At 40.5% G+C, this 16,860-nt stretch overlaps 2 protein-coding genes across 2 annotated transcripts in view; both read left to right on the forward strand.

Moving 5' to 3' along the window:
• Positions 1-16,860, forward strand: part of PLCB1 (phospholipase C beta 1) — a 587,785-nt gene that overhangs the window by 543,186 nt on the left and 27,739 nt on the right. The gene's annotated exons all lie outside the window — the stretch shown is intronic.
• Positions 5,177-16,860, forward strand: part of PLCB4 (phospholipase C beta 4) — a 354,479-nt gene continuing 342,795 nt past the window's right edge. The window contains exon 1 of the mRNA XM_073003183.2: positions 5,177-5,195. The gene's annotated coding sequence lies outside the window, so the exon portion shown is untranslated. The remainder of the gene's footprint in view (positions 5,196-16,860) is intronic.

Consider the following 16,860-nt stretch of genomic DNA (forward strand, 5'->3'; position numbering starts at 1 on the left):
CACAAACAGGTGAAGACCTTTCTTTGCAGGCAAGCTTTCCCTGAGTGGGGAAAGGCTGTCTGAGTGGGTTTTTTAAATGGGTTGTCATACCTTACTGCTTTGAATGTGTTTTGGTATTGCTTATGTTTTTTTGGGGGGGGGTGGTATTTGTTTGATCCTTTTTATTGTTTGGATATTCACTGTTGTTAGCTTTGGTATTGTCTTTTAATGATGTAAGCCATCTCAAGTCATTTTAAAGAGAAACGTAGGGTAAATATATTATAAACAAACTTGCTTAACATTTGTAGGCTGCCAGAGCTACACTTGAGATTTTCCGCTGTCACTATTCCTAATGAGGGGAGAGTCTCCACTGACGAGTCTCCACTTCACTGGCAGCATGTGGGCAAGGGTAGCAGAGGATATGGGGGGCAAACCCAGTGTGAACAACTGCCCTATCCCCTATGTAGTCCTTATTGAATAGTGCCCAAATCATCCTAAGGTCAGTCCTGTGTGCAAGAGAGAGTGGGAGCACTAAATGTTCCTTCTCCTCCTCTGTTTCAGAGGATCAGTGGTGTAGCAACTTAAACAGTGACATTGTGTTGCATTCAACCAGTTACCAATGTTTTCAGCTGAAACATTTCTCCTTTTCATGTACTTCTTGTCCTGTTTATTTTGCCTTCAGTGACCAGCTGTAATAATGTCTATTTTTCATTTCTCATTTTGTGACTGAAGTATCTAAATGTCTGCATTTTATGTATTTTATGCTTTCTTGGTCTTTGTTCATTCACCTTAGCATTTCTTCATTGATCACCCCCTCAATTCAATACATTCTTATCATCCTGCAGTAAATCCACTTTTCAGATACTTCAATTTCCTTGAGAGGTGGTGAGTGCTCCAACACTGGAGGCATTCAAGAGAAATTTCTGCATTGAGGAGGGAGTCGAACTCAATGGCCTTATAGGCCCCTTCCAACTTCATTGTTCTATGATTTTCTATAGTTGCCTTGGGTTAAAGCCCATAATTTCATGCCATGCACTAGAACACATTGCACTGCACAATGCACCTTCTCAAAGCATATTACATTATTCATCTTATGTAAGTTGCTCTGAGCCATGTCTACTTTGATTTTTATTTCCTGCCTCTGATCCCACTGTTGATTCAACCAGGTTCCAATGTATTTAAATTTCTCAAGGTGCTTCGTACTTTACTTTTGGATCTTTAACTGCATTTCAAGGCTGCTTGTTTCAACCCCCTCCTCAATGCAGAAATTTCTCTTGAATGCCTCCAGTGTTGGAGCACTCACCACCTCTCAAGGAAACTGAAATATCTGAAAAGTGGATTTACTTTGATTGTGGTTTTCCTGACATTCATTTTTAGACTATATTGATTATTTAGCCCTGAATAAGATTTTCATATTTTTTATCATTAATCCCATGAAAGATGCAAGAGGGTTCTCTATTTAATACAGTGGAAATGAGAGCAAAAACTCATAATACATTGCAATAAATGTTTTCAGTTAAATAATTAGTGCTTAGTGCCAGTGTGTTATGATCTACACATAGATGTGCTACTGCTTATGAATGGATTGATTCTTTTTTTAACAAGTCATTGAGAAGCTCACATTCATTTATAGTCATATTGTTGTCCTGCTTAATCTTAAGTGCTGTTAAGAGGATCAGCAAAGAAATCCAAAGCCTGCTGAATCTGGACTAAGGGAAGAGCCAGTGCAGAGCTGGCATTGAATTGTTTCCATCATCCTTGCCTGACTTGTAAGTCCTCGACTCAGGTAATCAGGACTGGGTGGATGGAAGAACTCCACAGGCTAAAGAACTTGGAACACTAAACCATAGTTTAGTAAATCAGAGCTTGGAAGTAACAGCACAAATAGTGGCTCAAAATCAGTTGCTAATTACAACTAAAATGGACCCATGGAAATGAATGGGTCTTTGTAAATCAATGTTAACATAAATCTCATTGATCCAGTGGGTCTATGTTATTTGGGATTAGCAAATTGATTTAAGATGAATTATTCGTACTTCTTTTTTGTATACATGATTGCAATGTAGTGAAGGACAAGTTTATCCCTCTTGTCATTTGATTATAACTGTAATTTAGTTGCCCTGAAAGTTATGAGGATGTGTGGCCTCGTGGCTTTGAAGTGTTTTGTAACACAGGCCATCAGTTTATAGAATTCTAGTTTTAGGAAATAAGCAAAGTATAAAATATAAGTAAGAAGAAACTATTTCAAGGACTTTGAGCAAGAGGAAAATAAAGGACTGATTTTTAAAAACTGTAAACTAAAGTATAATGGTAATTATCTTTGGGAGACCTTAGAGCTATAATGGATTACCTTTGTAGGGTAAATGTCTATAAGCTCTGAGTAGAAGAATGAAAATACAAGCTTACAATTTTTTTACTCTTTCCTCTGTTGTGGCTCTGTTGAGAACAGAAGGCCATTCTTCCCCACCTTCCTTTTTAATGGGCAAAAATCTATTCTGTGAATTTATGCCAGTAGAAGCAGATGATGTCATAGCTGGCACTAGTAAAATGTAATTTAAATTAATTAAAAGCTTCCTGTCCCCCTGAAGGGGAAAGGGAGAAGCTTTAATCATGAAAAATTACCCCCAGATTGCCACCACCAAGTTTAGGGACTGCTGCCAGTGATCTAGTGGTGGTTTTTGGCGATGAAAGTATTCCTCTCCCATCCCGAGACTCCCAAAGGTTTCCCCAGGGCAAAAGGGATCTCAGAGGTGCCTTGGAACTTAACACAGGGGTGGGGTAAGGAAACTTTCAATTAATTTAATTGAAATTTTACTGACCTCATCAGCTTCTGTCTGCATAGGTTTATGCTAACAGGATTTTGCCAATACATATAAATTGCAACTTTCAAAGTTGTCCTATTTTCTCTAACTCGGGATACAAAAAAAGTATTATTATTATTATTATTATTATTATTATTATTATTATTATTATTATTATTATTATTATTATTATTATTATTATTATTATTATTATTATTATTATTATTATTATTATTTTGATGAATTCTGATGCAAACTCACTTATCACCTCCTGGATTAATGTATAGTTACCTCAGAACGTAATTATTTAAAAAATGCATTTAAATTAACATTTTAAAGTGGGCATTTCCAAAAGTATTGTATATATACTTTCAGAATTGCACAGAGGAAACAGTATCCAGGAGGTGAATGCACAGATCTTTGCACAAGCTAGTTGTGGATTTTTAAATGTGATGAGCATCCAAATGTGTGTCTCATTCTTAGCAAAGGACAGCATTTGAATTTGGTTGGGCATCTGAAAACAATAAAGAGCTTCTACATTTGGACAAGTTTACAGCTCTTAAAATGCAATGCTAAGACACTGTGACAAGTTTCTGTGGATACCAAAAGCCCAGGAAGGAGAGCAGAAAATTCCATAGAGATAAAGGGGCAGATGTCACTCATCCCAATTGGAAATGGTTTGCATAGCTTGCTCCAATTCATTAGATGTAACTAGTGCAGGACAGGAAATGTTGTGCTTCCAATTTCCATTAAACATTATATTAATATATTCTCTTTCTTTCTAAAAACAAAAACCATGCTTTAGACAATTTTTTAAATGAAGGAAAATATATACTTGACAGTATGATCATATTGTTGTCTACCCAGAAGTAAGTCTCATTGGCCAAGATCCTATTGCTCAACAACATATGTACAACTCAAGGTTGCACCTCTGTTAGTTGTGCTAGCACCAAGGCAGCAGTACTGTCCCCAAAGAACTTTTACTGGCACACTGCACAGTTGGTTGTAACAGGTTGCTTACACAATTGCATAACTGTGTAGCGCAATTACTTGTTGCTGAGCATAATGCCTGGTGCATTTATGCTAGTGTAACTTTACATTATGCCCATTGTGTTGAGTTGGATTTGTAAGTACAGTGGACCCTCGACTTACAGATGGCTCCACTCACAGACTTTTTGAGTTACAGACTTCTTTGGCTGCAAAATTTAGGTTTGACTTGCAGCCTGAGAATCGACCTACAGACCAGAAAAAATCCAAAATGGAACAAAAACGGCCAGTTACAAGAAATCAGTTTTCAATGCATTGTAGGTCAGTGGAGACTCGACCTACAGACTTTTTGACCTGTAGCCACCATTCCAATACGGATTAATTCCATAAGTAGAGGGTCCACTGTATGTATATTACATCTTCAGTCTCATTTGAAAACATCTCAGCTTGAAAAAGTAATGGGGGGGGGGTATATTCTTCTTGCTTCCGTCTTTGTTTTCAAGCTAAACCATTATAAAATCAAAAAGTACAAAAATTCTAGGACAAATGTTAAGATTTACTACTAATGCTTATGGGAGCTGATCAATTTACTTGCATCCTGATACCCTTTGATACTTTAAACATTGCAAAATCTGTATCTGCCTAGCTATAATAAGTTATTAAAATGTCATCTTCTGCAGATTTTCTACGATATTGTTACTTAGCTAAGTACTGAAATGTATGTAGTCCTGGTGTTCTCATTTAGTCACTCCAGTTTTCCAGAAGAGTTTTGTTGCTTTTAGAAAACCTTCTATCCACAATTGCCCACTCTTCGGTGTCCTTAAGGAAGCCACAGGATTCAGTTTGCAAGGGATGAGCAGGGCTAATGAGGACAGGACATTCTGGAGATTGCTCATTCATAGGGTTTTCACGAGTTGGAGGCAGCATGACAGCACCTAACAACAAGGAAGTTGTCCTTGCTGCTAGCCTTACATGACTCTAGTCTTCGATTTTACAACCCAAATGGATATATCTGTGAAGATTACCATTATCCCTTAGGGGGAGATCTTATTTCCCATTGAAACCATTGCATCTATGTTCAAATATAGATTGAAACTTGAAGAAAATAGTGTTCTTTTTGATGAGTTTGAGAGGACAGAGTGGTTTTATTGCCTGATACAGGATCCAGCCAGAGAACAGATGACCGAGTGACATTAAGATGCTTTTGTGAGTTTTTTTTCTTCTTCATTAAGGGCAACAAAGAAAGATGAAACATGTTACAGGCTGTTATATGGATTTTTTTTTAAAAAAAAATGTCATATTCTAGTTCAGAGTAATTGTTGTTCATCTAAAATTGAAACGATCCTTGGTTTTGTTTTAAAGAGCATAGAAGAACCAGAAGTAGAGGAGGAAACACAGAAGTAAAAATGGAGTGTGAGTCTAGTGAAAGTGAGTGAAACATTTGCCTTTCTTCTTTAGTACAACTAACAATTCTCATTTTATCCATACCAGTAGGATACCCTAACATAGCATAATAACCCATTCATCCAATGTCCCCAACACACCTCTGCATGTTTCAATCCCTTATGCTATTATCTCTTGGTATTTGAACAATTGCATTGTGTGTTTTTTTTCAGTTAAGAAACTTGTGCTGTAAATCCCTCTGCCTGCTAATTTCAATCCTTCCATCAACCCCCCACCTTAGAAGCACCAAAGAACAGCAGTAAATAATACTGCTTATCATAAAGAGAGCTGTGGAGTGCATGTATTCCTATTCAGAAATATTTTATACTGTATCTTGTTGACGGTTGATAATAAGGATCAGAATGAGCTCACGTATCACATTGATTCTAGGACGATTGTCCCTGTCTTCCCATTACAGTCAAATTGCAGCCATTGACATTTTTGTTTTGATTCTCTTTCCTCCTTAAATAGTTACCAAAAAATGCTGAATGGCACACTACAAGTTGATACCTATGTAATTATATGAGGATAGAATTATGTGAGCTCATCATTAGGAAACCTTTTTGATAGATTTTACAGCAAGACAAATAGGTAACTATTTACAGTGCATACCTATCAGGACCAGTCCTGCCATTAGTCAAAGTGAGACATATTTTAATGTACTGTATTCTCGAATGCTTTCACGGCCAGGATCTGATGGTTGTTGTGGGTTTTTCGGGCTCTTTGGCCGTGTTCTGAAGATGCCAGCCACAGAGACTGGCGAAACGTCAGGAAGAACAACCTTCAGAACACGGCCAAAGAACCTGAAAACCCCACAACAACCATGAGACACATTTGCTACCCAACCAACACCCCCAGCTGTCACTGCTTTCTGGAGCTGGCTACTCTCTTGCTGGTAAAGCTTTGAGAATTTCTCAGAACCAGAGGTTATTAAAAAGCCATTGAGAAAAACTGAGAAAATTGCTCATGCCTTGGCACAGCACAAGAGACTCTCCTAGGCAGTTCTCCTTGCCAAACACATTATGTTTCTGTGAGATCCTCAGTGCTTTATAGTTATTTATTTATTTATTTATTTATTTATTTATTTATTTATTTATTTATTTATTTATTTATTTATTTATTTATTTATTTATTTATTTATTTATTGGACTTATATACCACCCCATAGCGCTACAAGCACTCTCCGGGCGGTTTACAATTTTAATTATACAGGCTACACATTGCCCCCCCAGCAAGCTGGGTACTCATTTTACTGACCTCGGAAGGATGGAAGGCTGAGTCAACCTTGAGCCGGCTACCTGGGATTTGAACCCCAGGTCGTGAGCACAGTTTTAGCTGCAGTACAGCGTTTTAACCACTGCGCCACGAGGCCCAAATTAGAAAATAACTACCTGTCCCAGAGCAGTTCACTTGTGCTGCCATTCGCAGAAACATGCCAATTGTGGGAGCTGAGAGAGCATCAGTGGCAGAGCCGAAGCTGGGAGGATGAGGTGGCTCTGCCACCACTGGGGCAGAGAGAAGAGGTGGAGACACAAGTAGGACAGGTCAAAAAAAGAGAGAAAAAGCAATAGAGATACTGATAAGATGGGCCACAAAACTGCAGTGTGTGTAGGTGCATGTGGGGTGTCTTTCTTCCCACCTCAAGTAGCAAGAAAATTTTGTCTGCCCCTGATTCTTCTGCAGTGTGTTCCAAATTTCCATTGAGTTCAGTGGGGTTTGTTCTTGGGAAATGGGTATAAGATTGTAGTATCCCAAGCATTGTGCAGATAAAACAAAAGAGGAAAGATTCATCATAAAAGCTTATCTAAAGTTAGGAGTTCAAGATCAGTTTTGCTAAAGATGGGGAGGGGTTATACATTCATGCAAAGAGAGATGGAAGTAAAATTCCAGGAGGTCAGTTCCTGCCAAATAGGGAGTTTGTCATATAAAGGTACTTACTAAAATATTTCTTTCCCATCCTTTAATTTAAAAAAAAAAATCTCCAAGGAACAATGAATTCCTTATCAATAGAATGAACTGACAGATTTAGCACAATAGACGTAATTCACTGATGACGGTTAATGATGATTCTATTTCAGTTTGCTTTTATGTACAAGTTTTCCAGCCTGAAGTTTGTTTTGTGCCATTTCTTGTTTGTACTTTCATGTGTGTTTCTGCTAATATATCTTTGCATAGGTTTTAGATGGTGTTTTAAATAATGTAAACATTTTGCAAATAATATCCATTACATATGTATTTTGTACACCTTTGTATTAGTGTGCTGCTTTGCAAAATCTAGAAAAGTATGATTATCGAAGTAACTGTTTCACATTCACATATTCCAGCAGGGAGTGCAAATGTAATGGGTTTTCTCCGCCATCCCTACTTACGTTGCAGCCTTGTAGCTCATACTCTGAAGTCAGTCCCATTATGCTCATGTGTGTCCTGCTATATAGGCCCTGGTGTGTGTGTGTATAAGATAGCAGGCTTAATATTTTGGAATCACCCAAAGAAAGGAGTAAATGCAACTGACGCTGAAACTGTTCTCGCATGAAACAGGAAATTAACATTGCCATGTAGGACAAAGTGATTTGTATGCTAAAAAGCATGACATGCCCCTTGGTAAAGTTAAATAGTGCTTTGAGTGATTCTGAAAACTTTATACAGCTCTCCTCATGGCACACCAGAGAGCCACTGTTTGGCAAACATGGCTGCAAAACAGCTTCCCTGTGTCAATTTGCCATTTGGAATGCAAGCATGTCTCCCAGAGACTCCTCTATTTTCCTTTAATTAACATTAAATGGTTTACATTTGCCATATGAGGAGCATGTTATTAGGATATATATTTTTGTGCTTAGACATTCCCTATTCCCATGCCCTGAGATTTCCATGTTTAGAAACATAGCACGCCCTGACAAATCTGAGACTAGTGATGATACCCAAGTTTGAAATTAGCTCTGTTTTGTTCAGAGAAAGGTATGGGGTTTTTTGTTGTTGTTGTTGTTGTTGTTGGGGAAGGGGGACTGTAGCTCCCGGCATTTCTCAGTTACCAGTTATCAATACTAGTTGGAGGAACCTGGGAGTTGTAGGCCTTAAAACTAGATTTCCCTGGTTCTAGCTCTGATAAGCAGAAGTCTGAAGCTTGTGCATTGCGTACCTAGCCAAAGGACATATCCCGTCGGACAATGTGTACCATCAGCATATCTGCACCAATGTTACAGGCAGAGGGAAAAGTTGGCAATGTGTGGCCTCCTGATCACCAGCAGTCCTAGGGACATTTTGGCAGGTCCCAGGTCTAACACTAAAACTTGTCTTCTCGAAGGCTTTCATGGCCAGATCTGATGGTTGTTGTAGGTTTTTCGGGCCGTCTGGCTGTGTTCTGGAGGTTTTTCTTCCTAATGTTTCGCCACTCTCTGTGGCCGGCATCTTCAGAGGACAGGAGTCAAAACTTTGTGCTTGGGTGCAGTTTGTGGGATAGAGCACAGAGTGTGCACCAGAGCACAGAGTTCTGACTCCTGTCCTCTGAAGATGCCGGCCAAAGAGACTGGTGAAACGTTAGGAAGAAAAACCTCCAGAACACAGCCAGACAGCCTGAAAAACCTACAACAACCGTTTTTTTTAAATTTGGGGGTAAATTGTTTTAAAAGTACCATTATCCTCTCTAGATGTTACAGAAGCAGCATTGCCACGTGTTGAGGGGTCCCCGGCAGCCCCATGGCCCTTTAAATATTTTTTCTTATCTTTATAAATTGAACATTAAATGGTCTAGTCATCTTCCCCTCAAGCAGCAAAATGTCTGAGGCTGCCCTTGAACCTGTGTACACTCCATGCTGGACTTTGATGGTCTCTTCTCCACTTCTGATGGTCTGGCGCATCTCATATAATAGAAGTGGTGTGGTAAGCATATGGGTTGAGGCCTATGTGCTAGGCTAAACTCATTGAAGGAAGCTAAGAAATATCTCACAAGATGTCCTAATGTATTGATTGCAATGAACATGAAATGAAAGCAAGGTTTAGCTGAACCTGAAAAGCAAGGGCTCAAATTGATTAGGATACGGCAGTTTTAGACCTGAGAAATAGCAGAAGCAGGATGTCCTGAACAGTTTTTTAATACTGGAGATTACAGCTAAGAAAAAGTAAATTGACCTAATGTTTGTGAAACTGAAGCAGCAATAAACAGAGAACCAGTTTTATGAACTGGCCCATTGCCCAGTTTTCTTTCTTTAAGCCACTTTACTGATTCTTCAGTATATCTCCTGAGGAGTATGTCCTGCTGAACAATATGGGTCTTCCTTCTGATTAGACACAGATAGGATTGTAGTCGTAAATCTTTTAATCCTCCCTTCTACAGACTTGCCCCATAACCCAGTGTAGGATGCCTTTTAAACCTTTAGGTTTCGGTTCTAATAAACTTTGAGGGTTTAAAAAAAAGAGGGCACAATTATCAAAAGGCAGAAAGGAAAGAAATTGTTTCTCCCTAGTCATTCTGGTTTTAAAACAATGTCACATGGAATGGCTCATTGAACCATTTCCTTGGAAGCTATTTTATATTATATATCTCTGGAATGAATTGTACATCCAGAATGACGATGCACTCACTCTGTAGAACTGTGTGCTTGCTTTTTAATAAATATTCAGCTGGCCACTACAATAGCAACTCCTCCAAGTTATAGAAAAGAAGGTATCCATATTTCATGGCAGCACCCATTTTGAATTTCACTGTGAAATTGGCTCTTCTGTGTATAGTGATATTTGCAGCAAAAAGCTGGCATTCATACTAGAATATTATTCGATGTTTTTTAAAACACCCAGCCACAGTATTGTGAATCCCATCTATTTTCTAGTTTGATACCTTGGATTATTATTCCACAAAATTTCAAAGAAAAGGGCTTTCATGGTGATGGCAGTGGCAATCATTCTGGCATTCTTCCCTTCAAAATAATTGCACCTCACCAAGACTGCTGAAATAAAACAGCCAATTTTGTAGCAAATGAAATAGCTAAAAATTAGTCCTTGTTCATTAAATGCAGCAGAAGACCTGACTTAAGAGACACAGTGAGAACAAAACTAAGCTGCCAGGGGGAAAATGTGCAAGTATTATGAAAAGATTTGTATTGTATAGTTGGATTAATACGAGGTACAGTAATTTTCTTTCCCACTTAATGCAAACGTATGCAAAGCCCAATCCAGACAAAATCACTTCTCCTCTTCTTCTCCTTGCAGCTGTCCCCTCATCTGCTCCAGGGTTATTAAAAAAGCGATGACAAAACTACAGCATTTAATTTAAATGTGATACAAACAGCTTGCAGTTGTATATCTGGGCCAGCCTCTCAGATGCTAGTGGCCCCTAGATCAGCAGTCCCAAAACTTGGAGCCTCAGAAGCTTTTGGACTACAGTTCCCAATTTCCCTGTCTGTTGGCTGTGCAGACTATGACATCTGAGAGTTTGGATTCCCAGACAGTGCAGCCGATGGTATTACAGGAGTTATAATTTAAAACAGCTGGAGGGCACCACATTGGGGAAGTCCAGCTAGGCTAGGAATGTGCCTAATGGGATAGAAAGTATTACAACTTTTAAAAAGAGCAAATTCTTTGGTGTAATGATTTTATTGCAGAAAGAGTTGTGTGTTTTCTTAAAATTGTGATTTTAAAAAAGATCTCAGGCAGAAAGGGCAATTCTGTGTATAGTTATATTTGCAGCATAAAGCAGGCAAAAGAGTTCTGGGGAGGTAGTGCAGCATCTACCAGCATCTTAAACACCTGCTGTATGCCCCCAAGGAGGGTCAAGCCATTTGTAGGAAATACATGGGCAACAAGGTCTTTATAAATATCCACATGGGTAGATCAGCAGCCAGGGCTGCAACTGTTCTCACTTAGCCGTTGTAGTAACATCTTGCCAGTGTGCCATTTACTTCGGAGTTGAAGGGAGGAATAGGAAGCAGTAGAAACAGGCAAGAGGACAAGAAGGTGGAAAAAATGTGTATATATAGGACAGGTTTGTCATCAATGAAGTCAGTCTCACTGAATTGACTAAGTTTGGATCCACTCCCTAGATTTATCTAGTCTTCTTTGCTAAGGCCATATTGTGAGCCATTGACCCTCATCACTATGTCCTGAGATAGTAGGTTTTCTAAGTGAATTACACATAGTATGAAGAATCACTTTTTAAAATGTGTTTTGAATGTCTTTGAAAGCTGTTTTCCTAAGGATAAGGGACCATGCATAGCACCTTGTTATGGCTGTGTATTTTGCAAATAAGGAAGCTAACCATTCTACACATGTCACTGTAAGCTCAGCAGCTTGTTTCCAGGTAGGTTCATGTGAGAGGAACTGCTGATTACTGTGTGATGTCCTGCATGCTATTTAGTTTTCCCACATATTGAGGACACCTGAGCACATAGGTTGAACTACAAATATGTGTTGGGATGCATGGATGTAAGCATGGGAGACAATGGCAGGAGGATAATCGTGTATCACATTAGTTAATCCAAATTGAGTTTGGTTAATTGTAAATATTGAAGCCATGTATGCAAATACATGAAGGAATGTATGTAAATATTATGACTGTGATCAATAGTAATTATACGATTACTTGTAGAATCTAAGCTTCTGATTCTCTAGGTAATTGCTTTCATTTTGTACTCAAGACTAACTCCTTTGCTTGGGAAATGATCTTGTTTAATGTTCTTCAGCTAATGGGTTAGGACCTCATAATGTGTCACAGCCTCTTTAAGGTGTGTTGCAAGAACAGTACTGCTGGAATACAAATATATGGTTAAAAATGGTTGGCCTCCCAAATAGGTGTTTGGACAAAAGGTGCTTCCCAGTTCTGAAAAGATGGAAGATGACTGAACTCTAAGCTAGGGGTCCCCAACCTTTTTCACCCTGCGGACCAGCTGGGGAAGGCGGGGCATCCCCCGCGCTCATGTGCATTTGCGAACGAGTGCATATGCACGCACAAATGGCAGCATGTGTTTGTGCAGGCACGTGTGCTTATGTTGCATGCACAAACAGTGGCACAGCAATCACATGAGTGCATTGGAGCACGCGCACATGTGCAAATCAGCTGTGTGGGGGTGAGTGTATGCAGGGGGGCAGGAGGTCTATCTTTGCGGCCTGGTCCGGCTCAGACCACAGACCGGCACCAGGCTGCGGATTGGGGGTTAGGGACCTCTGCTCTAAGTGACATTTGCAGTTCTCAATAAAGGAAAAGGAATGTCTTCAAAGCTACTGTACCGTGTTTCCCGAAAATAAGACAGGATCTTATATTAATTTTTGCTCCCCCCCAAAAAAAGTAGGGTTTATTTTCAGGGGATGTTATAATTTTTCATGTACAACTATCTACGTTTATTGAAATACAGTCATGTCTTCTTCTGGTTGCTGTACAGTGGTGGAGGGTGGGCTTTCACTCAAGTAGGGCCAGTTGTTATCAGGACCAGACCTAGGAGGTAACTAAGGGCTTGTCCAGACAGGGATATACTGTACTTTGGTAACTGAACCAAATTAAAACATCCACAGTATGTTTTGAAATTGAGTAGTGGCTCCCGACCTTGGTGTTCTTCGACTGCCATTCCCAGAAGCCTTCATGACCAGCTGCACTGGCTGGGGTTTCTGGGAGTTGCAGTCTGTCACAATTCCACATGGCCCCTGATTGTTTCACCAAACTAGGAGCTCATGCTATGTGCCCCTCAGCTGCCACCAGTTGATTTCATCAACAATACCTATTATTAATGACAGATGTCCGGGCCATATGTCATTTTAAAAGAACCAAACAGAAATTGTGTATTGACAAAGGTGTCGACAGAACAAGCAGTGTTGTTAACTCTTAAACAAACATTCTTCTTTATCCACCCTCAACTACCACTCTCTCACACAAAGTCCAAAACTTTCCCAACTTTCTAACTCTCAAAACCCTCTCTATCTATCTCACCTATCTCACCTCCTTCTCCTCCTGCTGAGTCTCTTATACATTGTGACTCCACCCCTCCAGCTCTCCCATTGTTCTATGCAAATAGCCTATGAATATTCATGACCTGGGTGCCACACAGTCCAAGAACATCTGGTTCACCCAAGGCTGGGGACCACTGAATTGGAGTGATCCATCATTTTTTAGGGTTATCCCATCCTTTTCCAATACAGCAAGAGGGTTTTTTAAAGTGTTTCAGCATGTTTCTAATTATCCCATTGTGTAGCCCAGGTGGACAGTTAGTTCACACCCAAATGGAGCTGTGGGTGGCCTTATCTGAGGTGACCTGTGATGTATTAGGTGAGTTGTGACATTAAACAGGAGGACAGAAAAATTCCCTCTATTTTCATCTTTTTAAAATATTTCCCTAACTGATGCAGCATAAATCTAATGCACTGATGGTGCCTTTCAGGAGAAAAGGCTGGTGCATAGGTAAAGGTAAAGGTTCCCCTTGACAATTTTTGTCCAGTTGTGTTCAACTCTAGAGGGCGGGCTCATCCCTGTTTCCAAGCTGTAGAGCCAGTGTTTGTCCAAAGACAATCATCCGTGGTCACGTGGCCAGTGCAACTTAGACACGGAATGCTGCTACCTTCCCACCGAGGTGGTCCCTGTTTATCTACTCACATTTTGCATGCTTTCGAACCACTAGGTTGGCGGGGGTTGGGACAAGCGACGGGCGCTCACTCCGTTGCGTGGATTCGATCTTACAGCTGAAGATCTACAGACCTTACAGCACAGAGGCTTCTGCGGTTTAACCTGCAGCGCCACAATGTCCCCCAGGCTGATGCCTAGCTATTCTGATATGCTGTTTATTTAACAAAAAAGAAAACAGAAAAATCACCATGGCCTGATGAATCATTGCCACAAGTCGGTTATGTGCCGACTCCATGGGGTCTGTCTCCACAAGGTAGAAGAGCCCCAGCAGAGCTCCAGCTGAGGAAAATGGGTGGGGGAAAGAAGGGGGTCATCTCTCTTCTGTCTCCCAATCTCCACCCCAACATTTTCTCTGCCGTGCCATTACCCTGTCCCCGTCTCCTTACTCATGAGTAAACTGGGTGAAACCTATTCACTAGTAAACTGAGTAAGACTTACTTGCAAAGTCCAAAGACTTGTGTGAACCCTACTCACAGGAGAATAAACATCTCCAGTGTAAATACTGTAGAAGGATCACTCAAGTGGGAGATAAAATAGATCACACTGAACATAAGAATGTTTTAAATGTGAACCAGGTGGTTCTAAATTTCCCTTACTTGCCTGATTTTTCCCCTTTGTAATGAGTTATATTTTACAGTAATGAGCTAGAACAAAACTGCTTCTTTGCCTGTGACAACTGTAGCTCTAATACATTATTTTTCAGTGGAATAATAATGGGTTTGCCACCTCTTACTCATTACTGGTGAGGCTATATGTTTGGCCTGAGGAGTCGAGGTGGCAAGGGGGCAGGGAGAAAGCATCACGAGGTGTTTCATTTTTGTGCTGCTGCCTCAACTACTTCTCGCTGTGAGTGAAGTGTTGCACAGCAAACAGGAGCAGGTAGCATAAGAGGCACCAGACACTCTTTCCAGAGAGATGTGGAAGGATATCTCAGGTTTTTGCATTTCCTTCTTGTTTTTCTCCCCATCCATTTCCCAAAATGTGTACTACGGAACAAATCAGGCTCTTTACTATTCCTCTAGAAAATAAAATGAGTGGACTGGGAATAGTTAGCACTTAGTCCTCCAGGATGAGGTGGATGGGTTGCCCTTAAAAGGTCATGGTCAAATCCTGTCATGCACACTGGGAGTGGTAAGTAACACTCCCTCTGAATTTACTTGGATTTCTGGTTAGACTTAGTGTGCAGCTGCATCAGAAAATACTTCACAGTTTGCTCTTGAATTGGCATGGGTGAATTCAAAGTATTTTTTATAATCATGTGATTAAAAGGTAAATGAGAATCAACCCACCCATTTTTCCTTTCCATCCTGTCTTTTCCCCCCTGCTGTTGGGGGTTCTACTTTTTGCTAACTCCAACAGTTCTAATGGTGTTTTGTCTGTGCGATTGTTTCATTCTGCAAAAAGACCAGGGGGTGTGAGTTTGTCTTTCTAGTGATGTAGCAAGTTGGGTTGTCATGTTTTGGGACAGTGAGAACACCCACTCCTTTGATCTTTCTCCCTAAGTTGTTTTATCACTGCATTGCCACATTAGATTAGTTCTAGATCACCTCAACACAGGAAAAAAAAAGAGATAAACATTGATATAAAATCAAATCAACTCTGACAAATTCCAACAGAGTACAGTGTTCCCATGATATGCGTGTATGTTTGCACATGCATGGAGAACTTTGGAAAACTGTCCCTTTCCTCCTGTCACCATACAGTGGCTTGACAGCAAACCAGAAAAGGAGAGCCAGGGATCACCAGGAGGGTGGTAATGAAGGAAAGGGGAGCTGTGGGTGCAGATCCGACTGCATAGGATTGAGGGGCCAGTCTGAAAACACTGGTACTGAATCAACCCAGAATCTTCCTGTGGTCACCTAAACCAAATACAGTCACAAGGAGACTGCAAATCAAGCCAATGGAAAGCCAAATCAGAGTGATTGTCAGTACAGTCACACCCTTAGCAAGATGGAATACACTGTGAGGGCTATTCGGCAAAGACAAGTTTGTGTGAAGTAAACTCTGTTGCTTTGCATATCGGTGGAGTTTTTGTGAGTCAGCTGCTCTGCAAGTTCCACTGATTGAAATGGGCCTGCCCTAACTGCAACTTACTATGTTGAACTAAGATGCAGTTAGAGTTGTTGTTTAGTCGTTAAGTGGTGTCCAACTCTTCGTGACCCCATGGACCAGAGCACATCAGGCCCTCCTGTCTTCAACTGCCTCCCGGAGTGGTGTCAAATTCATGCTGGTAGCTTCAATAACACTGTCCAACCATCTCGTCCTCTGTCATCCCCTTCTCCTCTTGCCTTCACTCTTTCCCAACATCAGGGGCTTTTCCAGGGAGTCTTCTCTTCTCATGAAATGGCCAGAGTATTGGAGCCTCAGCTTCAGGATCTGTCCTTCCAATGAGCACTCTGGGTTGATTTCCTTTAGAATTGATAGGTTTGTTCTCCTTGCAGTCCAGGGGACTCTCAAGAATCTCCTCCAGCACCACAATTCAAAAGCATCAGTTCTTCGGCAGTCAGCCTTCTTTACGGTCCAGCTCTCATTTTTGGAAAGCCAAATCAGAGAGTTTGTCAGTACACCCTTAGCAATATAGAATACACTGTGAATTAAAGGTTCCCCATAACATTTAGTCCAGTTGTGTCCGATTCTAGGGTACAGTGCTCATCCCCGTTTCCAAGCCACAGAGCCAGCATTTGTCTGAAGACAGTTTCCATGGTCACATGGCCAGCGTGACTACACACGGAATGCTGTTACCTTCCCACCGAGGTAGTACCTATTTATCTACTTGCATTTACATGCTTTTGAACTGCTAGGTTGGCAGGAACACTGTGAGTTAGAGTAGGCCTATTTGAATCAGTGGAACTTGTAGAGTTGATTCACCAGACCCCAATTTGATTCAATGGGCCTACTGTAGTACAAGATACTACACTAAGCAACAGGATTTTGGCCAATATATGTAGTTTTGACTATCACGAATGGAGAAAGATGATGGTGGGCATTTCTTGGAAACCTGAAATCATCATCCTGCTTCTTTCAGTTGTAGGAACAACAGTAATAGGTGAA

This window comes from Pogona vitticeps, chromosome 1 (genome assembly GCF_051106095.1).
Source record: "Pogona vitticeps strain Pit_001003342236 chromosome 1, PviZW2.1, whole genome shotgun sequence".
Classification (NCBI taxonomy): domain Eukaryota; kingdom Metazoa; phylum Chordata; class Lepidosauria; order Squamata; family Agamidae; genus Pogona; species Pogona vitticeps.